The sequence below is a fragment of the Oryctolagus cuniculus genome, chromosome 11 (genome assembly GCF_964237555.1).
Source record: "Oryctolagus cuniculus chromosome 11, mOryCun1.1, whole genome shotgun sequence".
In the NCBI taxonomy this organism is placed as follows: domain Eukaryota; kingdom Metazoa; phylum Chordata; class Mammalia; order Lagomorpha; family Leporidae; genus Oryctolagus; species Oryctolagus cuniculus.
This window is the reverse complement of record NC_091442.1, coordinates 38,804,547-38,815,695: the sequence shown is the minus strand read 5'-3', so window position 1 is coordinate 38,815,695 and position 11,149 is coordinate 38,804,547.

The window sequence follows — 11,149 nt, the reverse complement described above, 5'->3', positions numbered from 1 at the left end:
TGGCCAGTGCACCGCGCTGATCCGAAGCCAGGAGCCAGGTGCTTCCTCCTGGTCTCCCATGCGGGTGCAGGGCCCGAGCACTTCGGCCATCCTCCACTGCCTTCCCGGGCCACAGCAGAGAGCTGGACTGGAAGAGGAGCAACTGGGACAGAATCTAGCACCCCGACCAGGACTAGAACCCAGTGTGCCAGCGCTGCAGGCGGAGGATTAGCCTACTGAGCCGCGGTGCCTGCCAAGATTGTTAAAAATTAAAGTCAAGACAATATTCATGGGGGCCAGCGCTGTTGCACAGTGTGTTAATGCCCTGGCCTGAAGCGCTGGCATCCCATGTGGGTGTTGGTTCTAGTCCCAGCTGCTCCTCTTCAATCCAGCTCTCTGCTGTGGCCTTGGAAGGCAGTACAAGATGGCCCAAAGTCCTTGGGCCCCTGCACCCACATGGGAGACCTGGAGGAGGCTTCTGGCTCCTGGCTTTGGATCGGCACAGCTCCGGCTGTTGCAGCCATCTGGGGAGTGAACCACCGGATGGAAGACTCTCTCTCTCTCTCTGCCTCTCCTTCTCTCTCTGTGTAACTCTGACTTGCAGATAAATAAGTAAATCTTTTTTTAAAAAAGAATATTCATGGCCAGAAAACTTGCAGAAGTTTATGGAAAGATGGGACTTTTGGGTTTTCTAATCATATATTTTAAAGTAGGAAAACACAATATAAAATACAATTTAAAAACTTTATTTATTAAAGATTTATTTATTTACTTGAGTTACACAGAGAGAAGGAGAGACAGAGAGAGAGAGGTTTTCCATCCGCTGCTTCACTCCTCAAATGGCTGCAATGGCTGGAGCTGAGCCAATCTGAATCCAGGAGCCAGGAGTTTCTTCCAAGTTTCCCACTGGATGGCCCAAGGACGTGGGCCATCTTCCACTGCTTTCCCAGGCCATAGCAGAAAGCTGTATCAGAAGTGGAGCAGCAGGGACTCAAACTGGCGCCCATATGGGATGCCGACACTGCACTATGCCACAGCACTGGCCCCAAATTTAAAAACTTTAAAGCCATTAGTTTTCCAGGCCACAAGTCTCCAATCAGTGGCTTTTAGAACCTTACCTGAATAGTGGGGTGGTTTGGGAGGGTTTTCCCTGTATTACATTACTGAGCCTCGTATTTCCCAATTCTAAAGAAATAGGAAGTCAATTTTGATATTAGAAATCTAATCTTGGAAAGAGAAGGTGCTCTTTTTACATAATAATATGTAGGAGACTAATTGGTAGAAGAGTGACCTATCATGATGCAAGAGAAGTCTGATGATTTGTCTGTACTTTCCAATCCAGAGCCCAGTCCACGAGAGCTGTTCTTCCCACTGCCCAATCCAAGTATGGACAATTCCCTGTTTTCCTGCATCCAGCAGCTGAACTATAGGGTTGAGAATGGTACACACACACACACACACACACACTACAACTTTTTTGGGGAAAATATTGTTAAAAGTCGTGTTACAAACCTTCATAAAGAAAATCTGATCAGCATGCAAACCCCTGAAAGACATCTTTAATCTTGCCATGCGATTCACTGACATCTCAGAATGGAATGCATTGTGACTAATCAATACTATTGACCAGTACTATTCTGAATGTTCTCTGAGCTGCGCTCACTTTCCACACTATCTGATGTTCTCATTCTTTCTCTTCCTGCCACTCACTTTTATGTGCCCCCAAGGATAGCTCCCTGGTCCAGATGGACAGTGTTTGTAACAAATACCATCAGTGTGCTACCTATGTGCCCTCCGCACAGTTCTAAGGTCCCTGGCATCTTCTGGGGACATTTTCCTTGCTGTCCTTGGCTTCCTGTCTCAAGCCCTGCATTCCTCTGCCTGAAGATGTACTCTAGCTGCAGGAGCACTGTTGGTGACAAGAAAAACAGATCAGAAGTACTAAGGAGTTAATGCTCCTAGGAGCAGCTCTCAACCAGTGAGATAGAAAGTCCTCAGTTGCCTTGCCCCTACTGGGCTGATTCACAGAGAATATTCTGTAGAATTTCTCAGAGGGTACCTAGTAGGATTGAGCTCCAATAGTCCACTGCAGAAATCTCATTACAATTTTATTGGTGGGGTGGGCATTGTGTTTCAGCAGGTTAAGGCACTATTTAGGACACCTGCATTCCATATCAGTGTGCTGGTTTGAGCCCTGGCTACTCTATTCCTGTTTCAGCTTCCTGGTAATACATCTGGGAGGTAGCAGATGATAGCTCAAGTGCTTGAACCCTTGGCTCCCATGTGGAAGACCTAGATGGAGTTCTAGGCTCCTGGTTTCAGACCAGCCATCCCTTGCTGTTGTGGGCATTTGCCAAGTGAATTAGCAGATGGAAGATCTGTTTCTGTCCCCATTGCTCTTTCAAGTAAATGAAAAAAACATTGTGAGAATTTTTATTGACTTCCTTCCCTCCCTACTCCTTACCATCCCATTCCCTCCAAATAAACTACTTGCTCTCAAATACTTGTCTCGGGATGTGACTTTAGTGGAGCCCAAAGCAAGAGTGTAAGGAAAGATCATGTTAAATATACCAGAAGACACAGAAATAAGAACCAAGTTGGGAATAAAATCAACACCTATTTACCCCTTCACTGCACATTCTGTGGGAGCAGAGGCCTTTTATTTTTTGTATTTGCTCATTATTTTGTCTTCAGCACCTAACAATGTGCCTGCGTACAATCAGTCAAAAGTACTTAAAAAAAAAAAAAGATTTATTTATTTGAAAGGCAGAGAGAGAAATCTTTGATTTGCTGATTGACTGCCCCCACCAATGGTTGCAATGGCCAGGGCTGGGCTTGTCTCAAGCCAGGAGCTTCTGAGTCTCCCACCTAGGTACAGAGGCCCAAGGACTTGGTCTATCCTCAGCTGCCTTCCCAGGAGCACCAGCAGAGACCTTACCTGCTACGCCACAGTGCCAGTCCCCTACAAGTATTTTATTCTTTGAAAGACCTAAAGCTCTTTTTTTTATTTTTTAAAAAAAGATTTTATTTATTTATTTGAGAGGTAGAGTTAGAGAGAGAAAGACAGAGGAAAGTCTTCCATCTGCTGGTTCCTCCTCAAATGGCTGCAACTGCTGCAGCTTGGCTTATCCAAAGCCAGGAGCCAGGAGCTTCTTCTGGATCTCCCTCGTGGGTTCAGGGGCCTAAGCACTTGGGCCATCTTCTACTGCTTTCCCAGACCATAGCAGAGAGCTGGATCGGAAGAGAAACAGCCAGGACTGGAACCTCTGCCCATATGGGATGCCGGCGCCACAGGCAGAGGATTAACCCACTGCGCCACAGCGCTGGTCCCCCACAAGTACTTTTTAAATGAGTGAATAAACTAATGAATGATTAGATAAGGACTCCTAGTTCTCTCCTAAGAGTTTTCAAACAAGATAATTAAACTATCTTAATTAATTCCAAAGAAAGGACTGGGATTGTAAAAGAATATGAAATAAAGCATGGAAGACAAATTCTGTTTTCCTCAGCCATCACAGAACACTTCTAACATCAAATGTGTGACAAATAGGTTTTCCCACAGCAACCAATTCTCCAACTCTCTGGATTCCAACTGGTGTGGCCTCCAGTTCAGTTCAATTCTCATGGAGTTAGCTTTAGAACCCACAACTTAACAGGGCTCAGCTCCACAAGACCTGCTGCCACTATAGGAGCCAAACATAGGAAGTGGGTCCCAAGTTACATTTCTCTCTGACTTGGTTACAAGTTGGGAGCTCCCACAAGACCCTCTTCAGGTACGGTAATTTTCTAAAATGGTTCACAAAACTCAGGGAGGCCGGTGCCGTGGCTCAATAGGCTAATCCTCCACCTAGTGGTGCCGGCACAGCGGGTTCTAGTCCCGGTCGGGGCGCCGGATTCTTTCTCGGTTGCCCCTCTTCCAGGCCAGCTCTCTGCTGTGGCCAGGGAGTGCAGCGGAGGATGGCCCAAGTGCTTGGGCCCTGCACCCCCTGGGAGACCAGGAGAAGCACCTGGCTCCTGCCTTCGGATTAGCGCGTTGCGCTGGCTGCAGCGCGCTGGCCGTGGCGGCCATTGGAGGGTGAACCAACGGCAAAAGGAAGACCTTTCTCTCTGTCTATCTCTCTCACTATCCACTCTGCCTGTCAAAAAAAAAACAAAAAAACAAAAAAAAACCTCAGGGAAACATTTGCGTACAATTACCCATCTATTAAATGATACGCATTTAATCATCCAAAATCATACAGACGAAGAGGTACACAGGGTGATGTCTGGAAGGGTCTTAAAGACAAGAGTGTCTGTCCCTGTGGAATGGAGGTGACACACCCTTGCAGCATGTGGATATGTTCACCATCCCGGAGGCCTCTGAACCTCCTCTTTTAGGGACTTTTATCCAGGTTCATCACAGAGATACCATCAATTATTGACTTACTCTCCAGCACCTCTCCCTTTCCTGGAAGATTAAGCGGTGGGGTTAAAAGTTCCAAGCTCCCAATCATGGCTTGGTCTTTCTGGTGACCAGCTCCCATTTTAAAGCTCTCCAGGAACCCATCATGAGTCACCTCATCACAACAAAAGATGCTTTATCACCCAAATTCCATGGGATTTGGAACCAGATCTGAGATCAAAGACCAAAAACATAGACACTCATAGCTCCCTTAAGAAATTATGTGTTTAGCTCTGTGTCAGGAACCAGACATGATGACCAAATAGGTATTTCTTATTACACAGAAGTATCACATGAAGTGATGTAGTAATTTTTTAAAGAAAGATTTATGTATTTATTTAGAAGGCAGAGGTGGTGGTGGGGAGATCTTCCATCCACTGGTTCACTCACCAAATGGCTGCATCAGCCAGGGCTGGGCCAGGCCACAGTCAGGAATTCAGAACTCCATTTTCTGCTGCCTTCCCAGGTACATTAGCAGGGAGTTGGACAAGAAGTGGAGCAGCCAGGGCCCAAAATAGCACTCATGGGATGCCAGCATTGCAGGCAGTGACTTAACACAGCTGTGCCACAACACTGGCCCCCAGATGTAATAATTTAAAATAATCATGTATACAATCAGAATAAATGGAAACATATATCTTGTATTTGAATAAGATGCCAAAATTCAGAGATGCTGATTTTTCCTAAATTAGTCTTTAAGGGTAATAAGGTAGCTATGGCTTGGATGTAGTTTCTTTCCCCAGGCTTCATGTGCTGGAGGCTTGGTCCCCTGTGTGGTTGTGTTTAAAGGTGGTGGAACTTATGAGAGGTAGGGCTTAGTGGAAGTGAATTTGATCATGGGGACATCATCATCAGAAGAGACCAAGGTAGCTGTTATCATAAGGCCCCTAGTTAGTTCTTGTGATAATGAGTTGTTATATTTGTATTTTGTATTTTTAAAAATATTTATTTATTTGAAAGGCAGATTTAGAGAGAGAGATCTTCCATCTGCTAGTTCACTTCCCAAATTGCTGCAGCTGAGTCGGGCCGAAGCCAGGAGCCTGGAACTCCATCCAGGTCTCCCACATGAGTGTCAGGGATCTAAATACTTGGGCCACCTTTCGCTGCTTTCCCAGGCACATTAGCAGGGAATTGGATTGGAAGTGGAACAGCCAGGTGCTCATATGGGGTGCTGGCATCGCAGGCAGCAGCTTAACCTGCTGCACCACTACACTGGCCCCAAGTGAGTTGTTATAACAAAAGTTTGCCTGGTCCCTGAATCTTTCTCCCTCTGTCTTGCCACATGATCACTCTCATATGCGCTGCTGATGCCATCTGTCCTAAGAACCTCATCAGAACTGAGCAGATGCAGGTACCATGCTCTTGGACTTCTAGAACTGTGAGCTAAATAAATCTCTTTGTGAGAAATTACCCAGCCTCAGGTACTTTGTTAAAGCAACAGAAAACAGATTGAGACAATATTCTCAATATATTAAATATATCAACAGAATGTTTTTTTAGACTATGCCAGCTGCTTCCAAAATTCATAAGGAAAAATAAACATGAATAGCAAAAAAAATTATGTAAAAAGAGAACAAGGGGGAAATAGCTACACTAGTCAATAAAATATGAAGCTATGATAACCAAGCCATTTGAGTTACAGAATATATCATCCAGGGGTGGTTGTGGTGACATAGCAGGTTGAGCTGCTGCCTGTAACACTGACATATCATATATTAGAATGCCAATTCTAGTCCTGGCTACTCTGCTTCTGATCAAGCTTCTTGCTAATGTACCTGGGAAGGCAGTGGAAGATGGTCCAAGTACCTGGGGCCTTGCCATCCATGTGGGGGACCAGGATGGAGTTCTTGGTTCCTTCCCTCAGCCTGGCCAGCCCTGGCTGTCTGGACCATTTGGGGAGTGAACCAGTAGATAGATCTCTTCCTCTCTGTCTCTTCCTCTTTCTCTGCCTTTAAAATAAATAAATACATACATAGAAACATACATAAAAACTCTTAAAACACATAGCATCCAGGAATAACCCAAAAACATAAAGTAAAACTGCACTGTAAATCAACAGAGAAATGGTAGGTTATTCAAAATTGCAGTACAGAGTAACCCCCACTGGAAAAAATAAATTCAAGTTATTACTTTACAAGTCATATTAATTCCAGACATGCAATGGCTTAAATACAGTAGTGAACTGTAAAAGTATTAGAGGAAACGTGTAGACTTTTCATTTGGTTGTTTGTTTTCCAATCTGGGATACAAAAACCTTTTTTTTGACATGGGGAATAAACACTCACAGCTCATCTAGACACAAGTTCTATGGTGTTAGGAAAGTAGCAAACTGTCTTCCTGATATGCTGCCTATCAGGACACATAGAGGCAGCAGGCAGAGGGCTGAGAACCCAGGACTTGTTAGGGAAGTGGCATCCTCAGCAAATGAAAGCAGCAGAAGCACAAGTTTGTGTTTCAGCCTGTAATTCTTAATTAGCTCTGGGCTGGTGGCTCCCAGAAGAGTTATTAACACAAGGGCTTCTAGAAATTTTTCAAAAGAGCAGTGACAACCTTCTGTTTCTGGCTTCTCTTTGTACTGGTTTTTTCACTACATTAGTACACATAAAAGCCATTAAAAGGAGGAAACTAAATTACTAAGTACTAGGTACCTACTAAAAACAAACTGCCCCTAAAAGGTCTGAAGAGCATTCAAGAGAAACAGCTACTGAGGTCTGAGGAGTGTCCAGACAGAGCTATCAATCTTTTCCAACCGGTCAACTTGACTTGGGTGTGAAAACAGGGACAATAAAAGATTCTTCATTCCTTGCTTAATAACCCTTAGCTGCCTAACATACTAATAGCCCATAATAGTCATCTGCCTGCTTGTTGCATATAACTTGCTATCCCATAATAGTTTTCTTAGCTAAAACAACAAAATTGCTGACCTGTCCTTTTAGGGTGCCTTATAAAATCAGACAGATCTGACTGCAGCTGGGGTTCCTTCCTTGTTATACCCTTAGCACCTAGAGTGGTGCCAGGGACAAAATGGTGCTTGGTGGATTGGGTGGGATGAATGAAAAAAATGGACAAAAATGGACTTGCTGATATCACCCCTTCCACCACACACAGGGCATGTAATCTCTCCCCTGAAGAAAGGTTCTTGGTCAGACCTACCTGGAACTATACAGTTGAGGGCTTACGTTACCCTACACCACTGGAATGAAGTCAAGGACCTGTCTTATTTATTGGAGGATCATCATGCCTTATTTTGCACAATGCTTTTCACATGGGGGACTCTTTCAAAGTACTTTGGGTTGCAACAAAATGCACAATGTCAGCTTCACCTGGGTCACTGGTTGGGCAGGCTGAGCCCAGTGCAGGCAGCAGTTAGGTCCATCTCACCTCCAGATGCCCAGTGCCTTGTCCACAGTAGGTGCTTAATAAATACCCAGTGATAAACTTGTCCATACCCACGTTTATTCATTCTCAACCCATTGTGACACACCTTCCCTCTCTAACATAAGCCTATCACAAATTGTCCAAGGACATGTAAGTGCTTTAATAACCAACATAGCAGAATTACTTCAAAATTCTCAACTTCCACAGAAGGGCAGGTAAAATGGTCTCTGGGATTCATATGTAAGATTTCTCAGAGAACTCTCACACTCAATTAGGGCCAACACAAAAATCCCTATACCAAATTTAATCAGAATTTCTGGAGGTGGGAGGTAAGCAATATTTTATTTATTTATTAATTTATTTTTTACTTCTTAGCATACAGTGCAGATTGAAGTCTATTGTAAGCTGCACCACAGAAATCTGCTGTAAACAAATTCAATGCTGGGTTTTATGAAGAACACAATACTGAAGGCCCTTAGAATATGATGGATTCTCTGGGGACCCCTATAATGTTCACTTGCCACACTTTTCCTGATTCTACCTTTTGAGCAGGGCAGGTGCACCAGCAGGGTCTGCAGCTCTGCTATGGTTTGCATGAATGATGTCAAGGCTGCCACTGGTTGCCAGACAAAACTGGGACACAGGTTTTCTAGCTTTGTTGCTCTGCTGACATGTGGCAACCTCAGACAAATCAGTCCTTCTCTGAGGGACTCAGTTTCCTCAACTACAAAACAAGACTGCTCTATGTTTTATAGCTCAAAAGTTTCACAATTCTAATTAAAAAAGGTTCATAACTGAAAAATGTTTTAAAATATTCCCATGTGTGGCAAGAATAGAATTATATTTCAGGGAGCCGGCACTGTTGTGCAGCGGGTTAACACCTTGGCCTGTAGTGCTGGCATCCCATATGGACACCGGTTCGAGTCCCAGCTGCTCCACTTCTGATCCAGCTCTCTGCTATGGCCTGGGATAGCAGTAGAAGATGGCCCAAGTGCTTGGGCCCCTGCATCCGTGTGGGAGATCTGGAAGAAGCTCCTGGCTCCTGGCTTCGGATCGACACAGCTCTGGCCATTGCGGCCAATTGGGGAGTGAACCAGTGGATGGAAGACCTCTCTCTCTCTCTCTCTCTCTGCCTCTCCTCTCTCTGTGTAACTCGAACTTTCAAGCAAAATAAATAAATCTAAAAAAAAAAAAAAAAAAGAATTGTATTTCATGCTGGGAGATGTATTCAGGTGGCTCTGTTGTTTGCTGCCCAGTGGACTTCATCTACCATCTACCATTTGATGGGGAAACATTTACTTCCTATTTTTTTCGTGGTGTGCTAAGTGAGTTATCCTAACTTGTATTTCACTGATTAGAAAATAATTTCTGGGTAATGATGAGGCATCTCTAAAGAACTGTCCAACCTTCTTCACCTAACAGAGTATTACAACAGATCTCTTATGTCTGAATTCTATTTGGATTTTTGTCATACAAGCAAAATAGCTGTCTGAGGTTGTGTGATTTATTCTTTTAAAAACAGGGACAGTGATTTTAAGCAGTACCTGTTTATTAATCTATCTTTTAGTGTGAGCAAGAGGCAATTTTATGTAAGACAAATGGTAAGCTAGCATCACAACAGAAGTCAATAATTTATTCTTGAAAGCTTTTCTAAAATTCACTCTGTGAAGAATAATAATAGTTAACATTTTATGCTGATTATATGCCAGGCACTGTTCTAACTGAATACATTATTAACTCATTTGATCTTCACAACTGCCTTCCTGTGAGGATACAGCCGCAGCATCATCCCTCTTTTACAGAGAGGAGACTGAAATCAAGTAATTTGTCTGAGGACACGTTGCCAAGACTTAACCACTGCACTGAATGCCTTGAGAAAGTTCATAAATAATTTTGTAGTTGAATAGACTAATAACCAATTATAAATTTTTTCAGAACTACTCAGATTATTTTACAAGCCTTTACCAAGCCTACCACTGTGCTAGGCTAACCTTTCCAAAAATAGATTCAAGGTCTTTCAAGATGATCCTTGATAAAAGGTTATAGGGCCATTAAGTATGGAAGATGCTATAAAAATACAAGCTTCCTTTGGGAGAGCTACAATTATATCAAAAGTTCTGAAAAGTCTCACAGGAAAGATATCCTTTAATCCTGTTTAACTCAGCTTTTCTCACTATATTTACTCTAGAAATTCTCTGTCCCTGCTCCAACCCTTACCTTTTCACATAACACTGATTAACATCAATGTAAGAATTACTACATCAGGGGTCAGCACTGTGGTGCAGCAGGTTAAGCCTCTGCTTGTGACATTGGCATCTCATATTAGAGTTTGTTTTGAGACCTGGGTACTACACTTCCAATTCAGCTTCCTGCTAATGCACCTGGGAAGGCAGGGGATGATGGACTAGGTACTTCAGCCTCTGCTACCTATGTGGGAGACCCAGATGGAAGTTCATGGCTCCTGAATTTGGCCTGGCCCAGCCCCAGCCATTGCAACCATTCAGGGAATGAACCATCAGATGCAAGACCTCTTTCTCTCTGTCTCTCTCTCCACCTCAAATAAATAAAACTCAATCTTAAAAAAAAAGAAGAAGCTATTGCATCAGATATGTAAAGCATACGATAAGCATGTCTTTTGAAGCCTAAGAAATTATAAACACGATGCTTATTCTCTGGTAAGCATTGTGTTGATGCTTCCAATTTTAGAGGCTCTTTCTTTCTTCCTCTCTCTGTTGCTCTGTGTTATATATTAATGTTAGCCGTCGCAAAACACACCGAACACCGGAGTAAGGGAAAGGGTTTATTGGGGAACACCCTACAGACTGGAGTGAAGGGGCGGTGAAGGAAAAAGAGAGGAAGAGAGTATAAGAGAGAAACAGAGAGGAGAGGAGCTAGCAAAGAGAGAAGATAAAGCAGAGGAGAGAGGAGAGCAGAGCCAAGAGAGCACGTGTTCAGGAACAGGCCCTTTTAAAACTTCGCTGAGGGCGGGCAGGAAAGCAGGAGCAGCGAATCCCATTAGGATGGGGGTGGAGCCTGGCTCAGGTAGCTGGGCCATGCGGCCACCTGGCTACAACTGCACCAGTTTCCTAACGCTCTGCCTTTCAAATAAATAAATATGTCATTTTTTAAAAAGAAAAGAAAGGCAGAGAGACAGACACAGAGAAATCTTCTATTCCCTGGTTCACTTCCCAAATGCCTGTAACAGCCAGGTCTGTGCCAGGCACTCCATCATCATCTCCCACACGGGTACCAAGGACCCAAGAACTTGGGTCATCTTCTGCTGCCTTATAGGCACATTAAACAGGGAGCTGGATCAGAAGCAGAGCAGGTGGGACTTGAACCGGCACTCTG